We start from the raw sequence: 16,492 nt of genomic DNA, 5'->3' as shown, positions 1-16,492 counted from the left end.
CAATGCCCAGTAAAAATGCTTCTGAAATCTTCTGGGGGGGGGTGACACTGGCCTTTGGCCTTCAGATTTGGGGGACAGCAGGAGTCTTCTCAATACATCAGAATCAAAACAGCAGCTACCGTGCATCACCTCTCTGCCACAGTGCACATTCGTTCGTTTTCTGCAACCCCAGTGGGAAGAGAATCCTAGGCAATAGGAAAACTAAGGGCCAAAATAAACATGATGGCAGCAGGTACATCACAGCGAAAGAGGAGAGTGTGGGTGTCAGATCTTACTAGTAAGAGGCGGGCAAGGAGCACTCCCAATACCGTATTTTTTGCTCTATAAGACTCACTTTTCCCCTCCTAAAAAGTAAGGGGAAATGTGTGTGCGTCTTATGGAGCGAATGCAGGCTGCGCAGCTATCCCAGAAGCCAGAGCAGCAAGAGGGATCACTGCTTTCACTGTGCAGAGATCCCTCTTGCTGTTCTGAGATTCAGAATCCCCCCCTTGTTTTCCTCCTCCAAAAACTAGGTGCGTCTTGTGGTCTGGTGCGTCTTATAGAGTGAAAAATACGGTACTTACTGGCGGAGGAAGCGGGGGGCGAGGAGAGCGCACCGTCCCTGGGACCACAATCCTGGTGGGGAGGCATCACGGCTGCCCCCCCTGCGCTGGGCACCACGCCCCCACAGGTGGCGCACCACGTCCCCGGCACGCACACCAGCCACGCCTGCTCTTACTACTGCTGCACCAATTAATTGATTGATTTTTTTTAATAAATTTTTTCTTGGTTTTACAAAGTTTTAATAGACATAAACAAACAAACAAACACACAAACAAACATGTATAATTTCATATCCTTTTTTTCCTTAAACCTTACTTCATCGACTTCCCCATACCTCCCCTTTCTACATCCCAATTTCAAAAGTTATTTCAGCAAATCCTAACAAAACTTAATTTTATCAAATTTTTCCCTTATTCTTTTCTTTTACTTAATCTTTTACAGCTGTAACCCCCATTTTTCCCTAGAACCTCGACATTTTAACATTCATTAATTTTGCAATGTTTCTTAAGATAAATTTTGAATTTCTTCCAATCTTCTTCCGCCGTCTCTTTCCCCTGATTGCGGATTCTGCCAGTCATTTCAGCCAGTCCCATATAGTCTATCACCTTCATCTGCCATTCTTCCAGGGTGGGTAGATCTTGTGTCTTCCAATGCTTTGCAATAAGTACTCTTGCTGCTGTGGTGGCATACATAAAAAAAATTCTGTCCTTCTTTGGCACCAATTGGCTGACTATGCCCAAGAGAAAGGCCTCTGGTTTCTTAGAGAAAGTACATTTAAGTACCTTTTTCATTTCATTATATATCATTTCCCAGAAAGCCTTAATCCTCGGGCACGTCCACCAAAGGTGATAAAAGGTACCTTCAGTTTCTTTGCATTTCCAACACTTATTATCAGGCAAATGGTAAATTTTTGCTAGCTTTACTGGGGTCATGTACCACCTATAAATCATTTTCATAATATTTTCCTTTAAGGCATTACATGCCGTAATTTTCAAACCGGTGGTCCACAACTGTTCCCAGTCAGCAAACATAATATTATGACCAATGTCCTGTGCCCACTTAATCATAGCTGATTTAACTGTTTCATCCTGTGTATTCCATTTCAGCAACAAGTTATACATTCTAGACAAGTTCTTAGCATTGGGTTCTAACAATTCTGTTTCTAATTTTGATTTCTCCACCTGGAAGCCAATTTTCCTGTCTTGTTTGTAAACCTCCATTATTTGGTAATAATGGAGCCAATCTCGTACTTTGGTCTTCAATTTCTCATGACTCTGTAATTTCAATTTATCACCCTCTTGTTTTAATTGATTGCTTAATTAAACCCTGCCCATCTGGCTGGGTTTCCCTTGCCACTCTCGGCGGCTCCCAACAGAATATTAAAAACACGATAAAATATCAAACATTAGAAAATTCCCTAGACAGGGCTGCCTTCAGATGTCTTCTAAAAGTCAGATAGTTGTTTATTTCCTTGACATCTGGTGGGAGGGCGTTCCATAGGCGGGCGCCACCACCGAGAAGACCCTCTCTGCCTGGTTCCCTGTAACTTGGCTACTCGCAGTGAGGGAACAGCCAGAAGGCCCTCAGAGCTGAACGATGGGGGTGGAGATGCTCTTTCAGGTATACTGGGCTGAGACCGTTTAGGGCTTCAAAGGTCCTAAACACACACACACACACACAGAGAGAGAGAGAGAGAGAGAGAGAGACAGACAGACAGACAGACAGACAGACAGAAAGACAGACAGAAGTCTTCAAATGATTGTTTTGACCCTTCACCACCTTTTCTGCTTGTCTTCTTATAATTTTCAGACTTGCAGACGTTCATGGAGAAATCTAGAAGAATGTGATCCATTCCCTAAATTTAAGTCAGGACAGACAAAGAGCTTGGGAGTGATTAGAGAAAGCATGTTCTTAGCCATTTCATATGGGCAAGACAATTAGCTCATTCTCTGCCACTTACTTAGAGAGAAGTATTGATTATCAAGATGCTTTTTTCTTTTCTTGCTAGAATGCCAAAGTCTATTTTCCTAGAGCAAAAGCATTATTAACCACAAAAAGAATTTTGTGTTTCATAATGAGCACAGGGAAGCAATTTTACCTAAAATAATGAACACCTGAGATAAGGAAGCAATTCTCTGACAGGTGGCAGTTGTCATAAGTCTATATTTCAGTCAACTTTATGTTAGGCTTTAGATGTGCCTGGAATTTAAATGTAATGTTTTGGTAAACATTTCATAGAAACATAGAATTGTAGAGCTGGAAGCAGTGCTAAATATATAGAAAAAGAAGTGTCGGAACTCACCATGAACGTCTCCCTTGTTCTCTTGTAATGGCAATGGTGCCCAACTGAGAGGGGCCAGAACTGAGTTCTAGCAAGTTACAGCTGAAAAAAGGCCTTTTTGGAAGGTGCCCCTGAGGGCATCTGGTCCAACCATCTGTGATGCAGGAATCTCAACAACCAATTTATGCCACCTCCACAGGCACATACCTCCACATGTGGTGGGAGTGCCCCAAAATCCAACTATTCTGGACAACAGCCATACGAGAAATATGTAAAATAACTAAGCAAGTATTAGACACCACCCCAGAATTGGCCCTACTAAACATCTTCCAAGACAACACTGCCCATTTACACCACAAAGCACTCATAACCCACCTACTTTCAGCAGCCAGAAACACCATAACAAGGCACTGGAGAGACCTGTCAGGAGTAAGCATGGACCAATGGTACCAAATAGTATGGGAAACAGCCCTACTAGAAAAATTAACCAATAAACTGAAACTGACACGGGGACAAACAGAAGAAAACGCCTTTACCCAGGTATGGCTCCCCTTTATCACATACACAGCCCAACAAGACAATGACAATAACCCACCAACAGCATACAAATCAATATGGCTAACCTGATCCAAAACACCCACCCACCCCACTCACACACGAAAACAAAGATCACCACAGCCAATCACAAACAAACAACCACACCCTAGGCCAACCCCAACCTCTCTCACCACCAAAGGAACACAAGTGAACAGCACAAGCAACGCTGACACCAAACCCTACATACATTAAGCAAAATAGAAACATCGCCGCCCGACCCCACCCCCACCCATCTTCCCTCCCTCCACCCCTTCTCTTTTTTTCTTCCCCTAATATCTCGACAAATGAAACGGATTTGTAAAAATGTTAAACAGATTATCCATAAACAGATTATTTATTTGGACCAGGAGCCCCACATGTAGTTCAGATCTGATGGTCAGGCCTTTCATGGAGGTACACACTGGTCCCCAAGCGAGCAGGGGGCAATGGACTCTCAGCTTTTATTTTAAAAAGGCGGGTCAACTGGACATTTATGAAGAAAGTTAGAAAACAAAATGTGTAGGCAGTGTGTTTTAGGGCAGAAACGAGAAGCTGCTGTTCCTAAGGATACTTAATCACTTACCGTATTTTTCGCTCTATAACACGCACCCGACCATAACACGCACGTAGTTTTTAGAGTAGGAAAACAAGAAAAAAATATTCTAAATGAAACAGTAGATGTATGATTTTTGTGGTTCATGCTGTGGCCACAGACATGTGATCTGATGGTGAGTTTGGAGTGACCCAGTGCAAAAATCCTGAGGATCCATGTGGATCCGTGCTTTGTAACCACGTTTTAAGTGGGGATGGAAGGAAAAGCACTCAAGGGATAAGGAGCACGCGTGGGGTGGGTGGAGAAGCAGCTTTTCTGCGAGCTGAGCAGGGAGGGAAAGAGCACTGTTGCTTTAAAGGTATACTTAAGGTATTTGCCCTGTGCCTGGGGTTTTTTCCATTTAACAGTTTGCAGCCTTTTTCTTCTGCTCCTTGTTTTGAGGCAGAATAGATTTGAGCAAGTGAGGAGGACTTGGATTGCAGGGGATTTGCCATTAGCTGTGTAAAAGCTCTCCTCCTTGCAGCCTTCTACTTTGTTTGTACAGGTGGCTACTGGTATCAGGTTCAGTTTGAGTGATAAGCAGCCACCAGCAGCAATAGAATGGAGCACAAAAAGCAGTAGGGGCACTAGGACCCAGACAATGCTCAAATCTATCCTGCCTGAAAACAGCTGAGAAGCGGGGGATAGCCTTTTCTTTTACTTCCTGGTTTTCACTGCGCTCGTGGCTCAGAGCTCCAGGTTGGTTTTGGTTTTTTTTGCTGCTGGTTGCTTAAACTTTATCCTTCCTGATCCAAGCCCTCCTGTCCCTCTGCAGCCTCATTGCTCCATTTAGAGAGCGCTGGGACCTTTGCTAGCTGAGGCTGCAGCAGCTGTTACCGGCTACTTTAAAAGCGCCTGCTGGCTTTGAACTGCCTGCCTTCTCCCGGCTTGCTATGGCTCCCGTCTGTCCCTCCTCGCGTGTAAGCGGCTGCTGCCCGCTTTGCTGGCATGGCTCTCCTTCCCTCCCTCCTCCTCAGCTCCTCCCCCTCCTCCTGGCTGTAAAGCAAGCAAAGCTAGAGCCGTGCAAAGCCCTGCAAGCGGCTCCGCTTTGCTTGACTGACGGCAGCCATGGCTCCGGTCAGTGCATTCGCTCCGTAACACGCACAGGCATTTTCCCTTACTTTCTAGGAGCAAAAAACTGCGTGTTATGGAGCGAAAATTACGGTAATCAGTTTTGCTAAGCAATCAGAGCCTTCTTTATGGTCTGATCGCCGAAGAATTGATGCTTTTGAATTCTGGTGCTGGAGGAGACTCTTGAGAGTCACATGGACTGCAAGAAGATCAAACATGTCCATTCTGAAGGAAATCAGCCCTGAGTGCTCACAGGAAGGACAGATCCTGAAGCTGAGACTCCAATACTTTGGCCACCTCAGGAGAAGAGAAGACTCCCGGGAAAAGACCCTGATGTTGGGAAAGATGGAGGGCACAAGGAGAAGGGGACGACAGAGTACGAGATGGTTGGACAGTGTTCTCGAAGCTACCAGCATGAGTTTGACCAAACTGCGGGAGGCAGTGGAAGACAGAAGTGCCTGGCGTGCTGTGGTCCATGGGGTCCCAAAGAGTCGGACACGACTAAACGACTAAACAACAACAAAGCAATCAGAGAAAGGAATGCTGACCTAGAACTCAGGAGTGGCAGCAGGAAAAAACAAGCAGGAGTAACTCATTGTTTGTGTTATTCCCAGACACTGTCATCTGACCCATGCTAACTATACTCCATACATTGTCATTATTACCCTACTTTGATAGAGGCAGATTCAATTTCATAAGCATGGAGATATTTTTGATATTTTTGGAGAAGTATTTATTCTTGCTGTCCAAGTATGGAAGTCTGAAAGCCATCTGAGCCCTGGTGACTTTCCCATTGATACCATAATCACGTTGAGGTTTAGAATATCTGCGGTAAATGTTTTTGGCTGTACTACTGGTGCTGTAATAAGATCCTAGCTTTGGAATAGGGCAGCCTTTAGCGAAGCAGCTTTTGCAGAAATATCCCGAGGAATTTCAGTGGCTGAAAACTGGTAGAAAACATGGCTAAGGTGAACCAATAATATCCAGGAAAAACATCCATAAATTATGACAGGGGTTGGTTTTCCTTCCTCCATTTGAAATAACTGCAGCGAGAGAGAAAATATTCTGCTGTTTCAGAGAACAAATAAGATTATACTGGCTGTTCGCGTTGGTACAATTCTTCCATCAGATTAAGTATTTCTGCTTGTCCGATAGCATGATCTCTGCTCATCCCCATGCAGTGTTCTAGGGCTTCTATGCTCAAGCAAATTTGTGTGGCACCCAGGGAAGGAGTGGAGTACCGTATTTTTCGCTCTATAGGACACACCTTTTCCCTCCTAAAAAGCAAGGGAATTCCCCCGCCTCCTAGAAAAGCCAGCAGAAGCCACGCAGCCCCTTTAAAGAGCGCACGGCTTCTGTGGGAGGTGGGCGAATTCCCCCACCTCGTAGAAAAGCCCGCAGGAGCCACACACCCTTTAAAGAGTGCGCTGCTCTTGGGGACTTTTCCCTGAGGAGGGACAAGGGACTGACTGGCCGCGTCAGTCCTTTCTCCCTCCTTGTAGAAAAGCCCGCAGGAGCCGTGTGCTCCTTAAAGGGTGTGTGGCTCCTGTGGGCTTTTGCGGGAGATGGGGGAATTCCCCCACCTCCCGCAAAAGCAGGGAGAAGGTCTGGGAGAAGCGCACAGGCTGCCTGCAGCCTGTCCGCTCCTCCCAGAGCTGGGGTGGGGATCATATTTTTTCCCTTGATTCCCCCCTCTGAAAACTAGGTGTGCCCTATGGTCACGTGCGCCCTATGGAGCGAAAAATACGGTATATGCTACTGGGACTCATTGCACTGGCTTCTGCTAGCACAACTGTTTCATTGAATCCAGCCCTACTTCACAATCATTACCTGCCTCACAGAGTATCAGGCTGCACACAGGCATTCTAATGTGCTAAGGAAAGGGAAATAGACAAAACACCAACATTCTTTCGAGAAACACAAAGAGAGGTTTAAACCCAAATCCAATTGCCAGAAATTAAGGACATGGATATGTTGACATATTGATGTTGTTACACTCTCACTTTTTAGGACTGGAAGAGATTTTCTGCCCGAAACCCTGGGGAGTTACTGTTGATCAGGGCAGACAGGGCTGAGCTGGATAATGTTACTAGGCATAGGGCACCTTTCTGTGTTATGATGGCTATTTTCTGTGCTTTGTACACAGGGGTACACATACAGTGGTACCTTGCAAGACGAATGCCTCGCAAGGTGAAAAACGTGCAAGACGAAAGAGTTTTCCGTTTTTTGAGTCGTTCCGCAAGACGAATTTCCCTATGGGCTTGCTTCGCAAGACGAAATGTCTTGCGAGTTCTTGCGAGTTTGTTTCCTTTTTCTTAAAGCCGCTAAGCTGCTAAGCCGTTAATAGCCGTTAATAGCCGCTAATAGCCGCTAATAGCCGCTAAGCCGCTAATAGCCGTGCTTCGCAAGACGAAAAAACCGCAAGACGAAGAGACTCGCGGAACGGATTAATTTCGTCTTGCGAGGCACCACTGTACCCCTAAACATTTTGGGAATCTTTGTACTTTTGTCCATTTAATGTATTTCTTTTCCCCGATTTGAACTACAAAATGGTGATTTTCTCGAGTCAAAATGAGAGTACAGTGGTACCTTGGGTTACATACGCTTCAGGCGGCGCGGCAGCAGCAGGAGGCCCCATTAGCTAAAGTGGGGCTCCAGGTTAAGAACAGTTTCAGGTTAAGAACAGACCTCCAGAATGAATTAAGTACTTAACCTGAGTTAACACTGTACCCCAAACATTCCCCCCGAAAAAAAGCACTGGCTATTTGTGTCTGGAGACATGAGGCAGAATACAGTGGTACCTCGGGTTACGAACTTAATTCGTTCTGGAGGTCCGTTCTTAACCTGAAACTGTTCTTAATGTGAGGTACCACTTTAGCTAATGGGGCCTCCCGCCGCCGCTGTGCGATTTCTGTTCTCATCCTGAAGCAAAGTTCTTAACTCAAGGTACAATTTCTGGGTTAGCGGAGTCTGTAACCTGAAGCATCTGTAACCCGAGGTGCCACTGTACTTAGAAGGCAGCCTTACCCAACCTGCTTTGGATTACAAGTCCCATCAGACCCAGGCAGTATGGCCAATGGTACGAAATTATGGGACTTGTAGTCCAACAACATCATTAGGGCACCAGGTTAGGAAGGCTGCTATAAGGTTTCTGAAAAGCAAGCGATGGTAATCCTCTCTTCCAATATTGATTCTGAAGCCTGTTTGTGCCACTTGTTTTGTTGTTGTTGTTTTACTACAATTACCACCACCACATTTGTTCTTTGTGTACTCAGCATTCTCTAGACCTGAAGGCCAGTGTGATGCTATCTCAGATATGTGTTCTTTGTCTGGAGTTTAACAATATATTTGGCAGTGCTGGCAGAGAATAATTTTTTATTTGTGAACGTCAATATTTGATTAACTTCATGAGTAAGAAATGTTAGAGTAGAAGTTTTTGATTCGGTTTTCTGATAACCAACCAGCCACAAGATACACACACACACACACACACACACACACACACACACACACCACACACCCCAACACCCTCTAATTCATAGACAACACACCATCTTCTAATTGCAATGATCTCCACAAAACTATAGATGGGATCAACAGTAATTCTCAGGAAGTTTCACTGCCGGATGGCTTGCATCCCAGTGGAAAATACGAGGCCGCAGATTTGCAGGGTTAATCCCTATTCCGGTTTCAATTGGAGTTCAAATAGCTGAACAGAAGAAGCTAAAAGTCAGAGAATAATTGTGATGACAGGCACATCCATTCTTTCATGACAGGAAAAGTCAAGAGAGCTTAGGACTTCATATATTCTCTCGAGCTATTGTAGTCTTGTCATATCCTGCCGGAGCACTTTAATAATGGTGGTCAGCAGTTTCATTGCTATCCGTTGCCATGTGACAAGGCTCAAAAAATCCTACAATCAACAAAGGCCAGCATCAGCTTTGCAGGGGCCCGACATAGGCCCCTTCAATGTACCTGAGTCTATTCCCGTCCCCATTGTGTGGGATTGCTGGGCACAGCAACACCAGAGGGGTGCTTCTGCCTGGTTTACGGTGGGTGACTTCCTTTTCCGCCACTCCAGTGCCCACTGGGAAAGGGGGAGAGGGATGACTGAATAAGTGAGAGTATCACAGGCCGCAGTTCTTCTCTCTGTTACTCGCTGCCGCTGCTTCTGCTACTGTCACCCACCTGGAATAGCACAGGTGGCGCCTCAAAGGAGGCTGAAGTTCCTTTGTTTCAGACTGGAGAGTTGGCATGTCTCCCTGCTTATTTAACTTATATGCAGAATTCATCATGCGAAAGGCTGGGCTGGATGAATCCCTAGCCGGAATTAAGCTTGCCGGAAGAAATATCAACAACCTCAGATATGCAGATGACACAACCTTGATGGCAGAAAGCGAGGAGGAATTAAAGAACCTTTTATTGAGGGTGAAAGAGGAGAGCGCAAAATATGGTCTGAAGCTCAACATCAAAAAAATGAAGATCTTGGCCACAGGGCCCATCACCTCCTGGCAAATAGAAGGGGAAGAAATGGAGGCAGTGAGAGATTTTACTTTCTTGGGCTCCATGATCACTGCAGATGGTGACAGCAGCCACGAAATTAAAAGACGCCTGCTTCTTGGGAGAAAAGTGATGACAAACCTAGACAGCATCTTAAAAAGCAGAGACATCACCTTGCCAACAAAGGTCCGTATAGTTAACTATGGTTTTCCCAGTAGTGATGTATGGAAGTGAGAGCTAGACCATAAAGAAGGCTGATCGCCGAAGAACTGATGCTTTTGAATTCTGGTGTTGGAGGAGACTCTTGAGAGTCCCATGGACTGCAAGAAGATCAAACATGTCCATTCTGAAGGAAATCAGCCCTGAGTGCTCACTGGAAGGACAGATCGTGAAGCTGAGGCTCCAATACTTTGGCCACCTCATGAGAAGAGAAGACCCCCTGGAAAAGACCCTGATGTTGGGAAAGATGGAGGGCACAAGGAGAAGGGGATGACAGAGGACTAGATGGCTGGACAGTGTTCTCGAAGCTACCAGCATGAGTTTGACCAAACTGCAGGAGGCAGTGGAAGACAGGAGTGCCTGGCATGCTCTGGTCCAGGGGGTCACGAAGAGTCAGACACGACTAAACGACTAAACAACAACATCATGATCACTGCTCTCTGTTTCATACTTTTGAGTTTTGTATAGCATGTTCCCAAAAACTGTCAATCTAAAATGCAAGGCCTATACTGGTCCATTTTGGCAAATTGTTTGTAAGTACAATGGTGCCTTGGTTTACAACCATAATCCATTCCGGAGGTCCGTTTGTAAACCAAAACAGGTTGTAACCCAAGGCGTGCTTTCACCAATGCGGCCTCCAAAAAAAGATCTGTTAGTAATCCAAAAAAATGTGTTGTGATCCAAAATAAGGTTGCAAACCAGGGAACACACTTCTGGGTTTGATGTGTTTGTAATCCAAAATGTATGCAAACCAAGGTACCACTGTACTACTCGCCTCCCTCCACAAAAAAGAGGTCTGGGGATATTTCTTACCCCTCAAAAGAAAGTCCCAAAATTTCCAGCTCCAGTCTTCGTTGGAAAGAAAGATTCATCTGAGAAACGTGAGAAAACTGGAAGTTTCAGGGAAGCGGGGTGGGAATTATCTCATGTATACAGGAAATGATTGGTTATTATATAAGAAGGATTCTTCCACAAGGTCTTTTGGGTTATCTAGAGGAGATGTGTGACCAGACACTGTAATTTAGTTGGGATCTTGTTTATGTGCAACCAAACCGTTGATAGCAGCCCCATAATTCCAGCTGCACAACTGTTCAGTCAGATATGGTACATTGCTGCAAAGTCAGAACTTACTGAAATTGTACAATTAAGACAAGGAAAACAAAGCAAAGAAACATTTGAGAGACTCTGGTGGCCTTCTGTAAATTGTATGAAACAGGAGTACGGTTTAGAACTACTTAACGCTTTCCCCCCGTAGCTCTAATTTATTAATACAATCCATAAGTTTATAAATTAAAAACGAACAAACAATTAAGGTACATTGCAGGTCAGGAGGAAATTTTGCCCAGTCCTATTTCCACCTCTCCCACTTTGTGTCAATGAAACACAGGATTCAGATAAAGGGCACATCCACAGCATAAATTTAAAACACATAGCTTCCTGCAAAGAATTCTGGGAACAGTAGTTTGTGAAGCATGTTGAGAATTATCGCTTTGTAATAATAATAATAATAGTAATTATTATTATTATTATTATTATTATTATTATTATTATTATTATTATTATTACTACTACTACTATTATTATTTGTACCCTGCCCATTTCACACATTAAAAACTTCCCTAAACAGGGCTGCCTTCAGATGTCGTGGGAGGGCATTCCACAGGGCGGGTGCCACTACCGAGAAGGCCCTCTGCCTGGTTCCCTGTAGCTTTGCTTCTCTCGGTGAGGGAACCGCCAGAAGGCCCTCAGCACTGGACTTCAATGTCTGGGCAGAACGATGGGGGTGGAGACACTCCTTCAGGTATACTGGGTTGAGGCCGTTTAGGGCTTTAAAGGTCAGCACCAACACTTTGAATTGTGCTTGGAAATATACTGGGAGCCAATGTAGGTCTTTACAATTACAAATCACTAGCAATATATAAACAGGAAGCCAGCATAATGTAGGTGCATCCCAAACTCTGTTCAGACTCAGCCCTGCTTCTGATCTGGAATCATGTTTAATTGCTGCACATGGAATTCTTCCCAAGGGTTTTAACATTTATACTCAGAGAGCGCTCAGAAGTATCACATGGGAAGAGAGTCACGAATGGGAGCAACAGAGTGTGGCAGCACAGCTTCTGGGACGACAGTCATTGGGCGCACCCGCAGCACCCCAGATGATGCCTCTGCTCTCATGGGTGTCATCAGCTCCCCAGCCAATAGAGGACTTTGTATCCCCAGGGTGCCTTCAAGAGAAACACAACAGGGAGGGGAGGAACACATTGAGCCAGACAAGTGCCAACTGGGCACAACCACACTACCTATCTGAATTAAAGGAAATGTATAAAAGCACTTTTGTTAAAAAACCAGAAGCCATTTTACTGGCTAGATACCCCCCAAAAGATACTGGAGATACCCCCCAAAAGATAAAAGACTGTTCATGTATGCAGCAACAGCAGCAAGAACTCATTTAGCCCCCAAATGGAAACAACAAGAAGAATCAATGAAAGAAGAGCGGCAGATGAAAATGATGGACTTTGCAGAACTGGCGAAGCTGAGGGGGGAAACCCGAAACCAGTACGATCGAGTATTCCAAAAAGATTGGAGTAAATTTATACAATACTTGAAAGAGCATTGTAAGCAATTAGCAGCATCAGTAGGGTTATCTGAAGACGTGTAATGAGGTTTTTTTTTTTTACCTTTCTATATTTATTTAAACTGTGAGGTATTTTGTAATGAGTTCTATTAGAGCTGGAAAACATATATAAAATGCTGTGATATAAAGGTTAGTTTTGAAAGCCAAGAGGCGGGAGGGAAGGAAGTTGACAGGCTCTAAGGCAGTGTTTCCCAACCACTGTTCCGCGGCACACTAGTGTGCCACGAGATGTTGCCTGGTGTGCCGCGGGAAAAATTAAAAAATTCGAAAGATTTTTTTTTTAAAGTCAAATTTTCGATTGGGGCGCCGTCACTAGATGACCCCTGGGGTTCCCTCCCTCCCTCCTGCTCTGCGCCTCCCTCCTCCGGGGAGGCCCTTCCTGGCTCTCGGCCAAGGCTTGGCGGCTGCCACTCACTCACTCGCTCACCCACCCGTCCCTCCATCCCTGCACCCGGCCTCTCCCCCTCCGTCCCCGGCGCGGGGGCTGCCGGGATCCGTAGTCCCCTCGCCCTTGGGCTCCGCGCCCGCACGGGGTGCGCAAACTACGTTTCCCAGCGTGGCCTGGCGGGCCGGGCGTTTTGTTTGAAGCGCTCTTCTCCTGGCCATGGAATGAGCGCGGCGGCAGCGGCCGGGCGGGCAGGGGCTCTTCCGCGCAGACCCCGCGCAGCCTGCCTGCGCCCCCGCGGAGATCGGGCGGCAGGATGGAGCCCGGGGATCCCTGCGGAGGCGGAGCGGCGGAGGCGGAGGCTGCCCCCCAGGTAGGGCTGCGTCGGGGGTTTTTTATTTTTGCAATGCTGCATCCGCGCCAGAGGGGACGCATCGGACCGCGGGGAGACCCCTTGGCAGGCGTGCAAGGCAATGCATGCATGCAGGCGTTGCATGGAGTGCAGTGCAATGCAATGGCAACGTGACGCCCTGCATGCATGCATGCAACTTCCACCGGCGCTCCGCACTTGGCAGGTGAGGGGGGTCCCCAGCGGCAGAGAGAGCCGGGAGGGCGAAGGGGAGCCGGGGGGGAGCACCGCTGCTCCCCGAGCCGAGCCCGGGGGGGAACTTTGGCGTCGTTGCGCCAGGTGTTGGAGGCGGAGGCTGGCGGGGGCCCCTCACCTGCAAAACCTGGTCGCCTCTCATATATTCCGTGCATTGCATTCATCGCCCTCTTTCTCCTCCAAGGAGCTCCCGGGGGCGCGCGTGGTTCTCCCTGTGTTATCCTCGCAACAACAGCCCTGCGAGGTGGGTCAGGCGTGTGGCCCAAGGGAGCACCCAGGGATTGTCCTGGCCAGGTGGGGTGATTTGAACCCTGCTCTCTGCCCGGTCTTCGTCCTCATTTAGCCCCCACATGTGCATGACTGTGCATGACTGAGGTTTTCCCCCCTCGTCTTGGCTATGGTGTGAGTCTGTGCTGTTAATTAATGGGGTTCTGCCTTCGGAGAAGATGAGCCAGCCCTCAAGGAGGTGATTATGTAATTTGCTAGCAATTCATGTCCCTCCCGGCGTGACGCTGCGTGCTGACGTCACGGGGCTGTAATGGTGGTGTGCCTCGAGATTTTTTTTCATGAAACAAGTGTGCCTTTGCCCAAAAAAGGTTGGGAAACACTGCTCTAAGGAGCCAAAGAAGTAAAATGGATAATAATGATGTGATTATACAGGGTAAAAAAAAGGCCTCGTGAAACATAGGTACTCTGTATCCACGGGCCTCTTTTAAAGGACTTACCCTGTATATAATAATAATAATAATAATAATAATAATAATAATAATAATAATAAATAATTTTATTTATACCCTGCCCTCTCCGGCCAGAGCCGGGCTCAGGACAGCTATCACCAGTAAAATTACAGTACACACATAATAGGAAAAGGAAAAAAAAACACAATTTAAAATACAGGTTAAAATGCCATTTAAAATGCAGCCTCATTTTAAAAGTAGCCCATAGATCAAAACCGTAAGGGGAGGGAAACGTAAGGGTCAGACTGAGTCCAAACCAAAGGCCAGGCGGAACAGCTCTGTCTTGCAGGCCTTCAGAAAGATGTCAAGTCCTGCAGGGCCCTAGTCTCTTGTGACAGAGCGTTCCACCAGATCGGGGCCAGTACTGAAAAGGCCCTGGCCCTAGCCGAGACCAATCTAACCACCTTGCGACTTGGGACCTCCAAAGTGTTGTCATTTGTGGACCTTAAGGTCCTCTGCGGGGCATACCAGGAGAGGCGGTAAATGGAAAATTAATAAAAATTATTTATAAACAATCACCACCACACTACTTACCAGTTAGCTCTAGGGAGGAGCCCGGGCAGACAGCACTCACTTCTTGGGCTCCATGACAACTCCAGTGGTGCAATCGCAGAGTGGATGAGGCCCTCCCCCCACAGCTGGCACAGGGTAGCTGTGGCTTCACCACCTCCACAGACAACTCCGTTATAAAGCTGCACAGCTTCCGCCTTGGGTTGGAGAGGCTGGGTTAGCAGATGAGAGGAAAACAGGGGATCCCCTCAGGTGGCCAGGGCAAGGATTTGGGGGCACGGGGTGGGTGGGGGTGGAAGGACCTCACAGGCAACCCTGAATGCAGGTGCCTAGGCGCTGGACAGCTCCCCAGGCACAATGCCTAGGCAGGGAGCTGTCCAGTTGAAAAAAAAATCTGAACCATGCCTGACCCTGGCAGCAACAACTCACTTGCCTCTCCATCTGCAACACCTCATGCCACCTGGACTTGGCACCACTTGGCTCACCAGTATGACCTAAGCTCATTCATCCTTCTGGTCTACCTGCTCGACGAACAGGAGTGTTGATGGCCAAGCTGTGCCTCTGTGCCCTCACCCTGACCAACCTGGAGTGCTGCCAGTTCTTCTGTCTGGACTGACGTGCTCTGCCTGAAGGTGCCTATCTGCCTCCATGCCCAGAAGAACATCTCTGTGGTCCAGAAGATGCTTCTGGGCTTGAACTACCTGGCCACAGGGACTTCCCCTGGGATGTGGGCTCACTCAGACCCCCAGCTCTCTGCCTGAAGGTGACTATCTGGAAGCCATAGGGCATGGGTAGGCAAACTAAGGCCTGGGGGCCGGATCCGGCCCAATCGCCTTCTAAATCTGGCCTGCGGACAGTTCGGGAATCAGTGTGTTTTTACATGAGTAGAATGTGCCCTTATTATTTAAAATGCATCTCTGGGTTATTTGTGGGGCATAGGAATTGGTTCATTTTTCTTCTTCAAAATATAGTCCGGCCCCACCCCCAAGGTCTGAGCGGCAGTGGACTGGCCCCCTGCTGAAAAAGTTCGCTGACCCCTGCCATAGGGACTCACATGCAGGAGTGTAGTTTTTTTTAGTTGGTTGTCTTGAATCTCTTGAATCTCTGTGTTTCTTGAAAGACAGGACGTTTCCGAGCACGTCCTGAATCTCTGTGTTTCTTGAAAGACAGGACGTTTCCGAGCACATTTCAAAGTGTTGGTGCTGACCTTTAAAGCCCTAAACAGCCTTGGTCCAGTATATCTGAAGGAGCGTCTCCATCGTTCTGCCCGGACACTGAGGTCCATCACCGAGGGCCTTCTGGCGGTTCCCTCGCTGGAAGAAGCCAAGTTACAGGGAACCAGGTGGAGAGCCTTCTCAGTAGTGGTACCCACCCTGTGGAACGTCCTCCCACCGGATGTCAAAGAGAACAACAACTACCAGACTTTCAGAAGACATCTGAAGGCAGCCCTGTTTAGGGAAGCTTTTAATGTTTGATGTATTACAGTATTTTAATATTTATTTGGAAGCCCAGCCAGATGGGTGGGGTATAAATAATAAATTATTATTATTATTATTATTATTATTATTATTATTATTATTATCTGGTGTGCAGACATTATGGGAGTGTAACTGGGAATATAGTGTTGTATATTCCAGCTGGCAATGGTGGGACAGAAAGGGGTATCTATCTGCAAAGCAAAAGCCCTCGAGGCCTCAACTCGTTCCTTCCAATTTGCACTGTAGCCCAAGCCCCCAAGCCTTCCCAGTTGCCTGTTCTCCTTCAAAGTGTGTTTGTTTAATATCGGACATGTTTATATATGTTAATAGTTTGCTATAGAGATCTGTCAGCCCAAACTGA

Source organism: Podarcis vaucheri (genome assembly GCF_965113315.1).
Source record: "Podarcis vaucheri genome assembly, chromosome: 5".
Classification (NCBI taxonomy): domain Eukaryota; kingdom Metazoa; phylum Chordata; class Lepidosauria; order Squamata; family Lacertidae; genus Podarcis; species Podarcis vaucheri.
Note: the sequence above shows the minus strand (reverse complement) of the source record.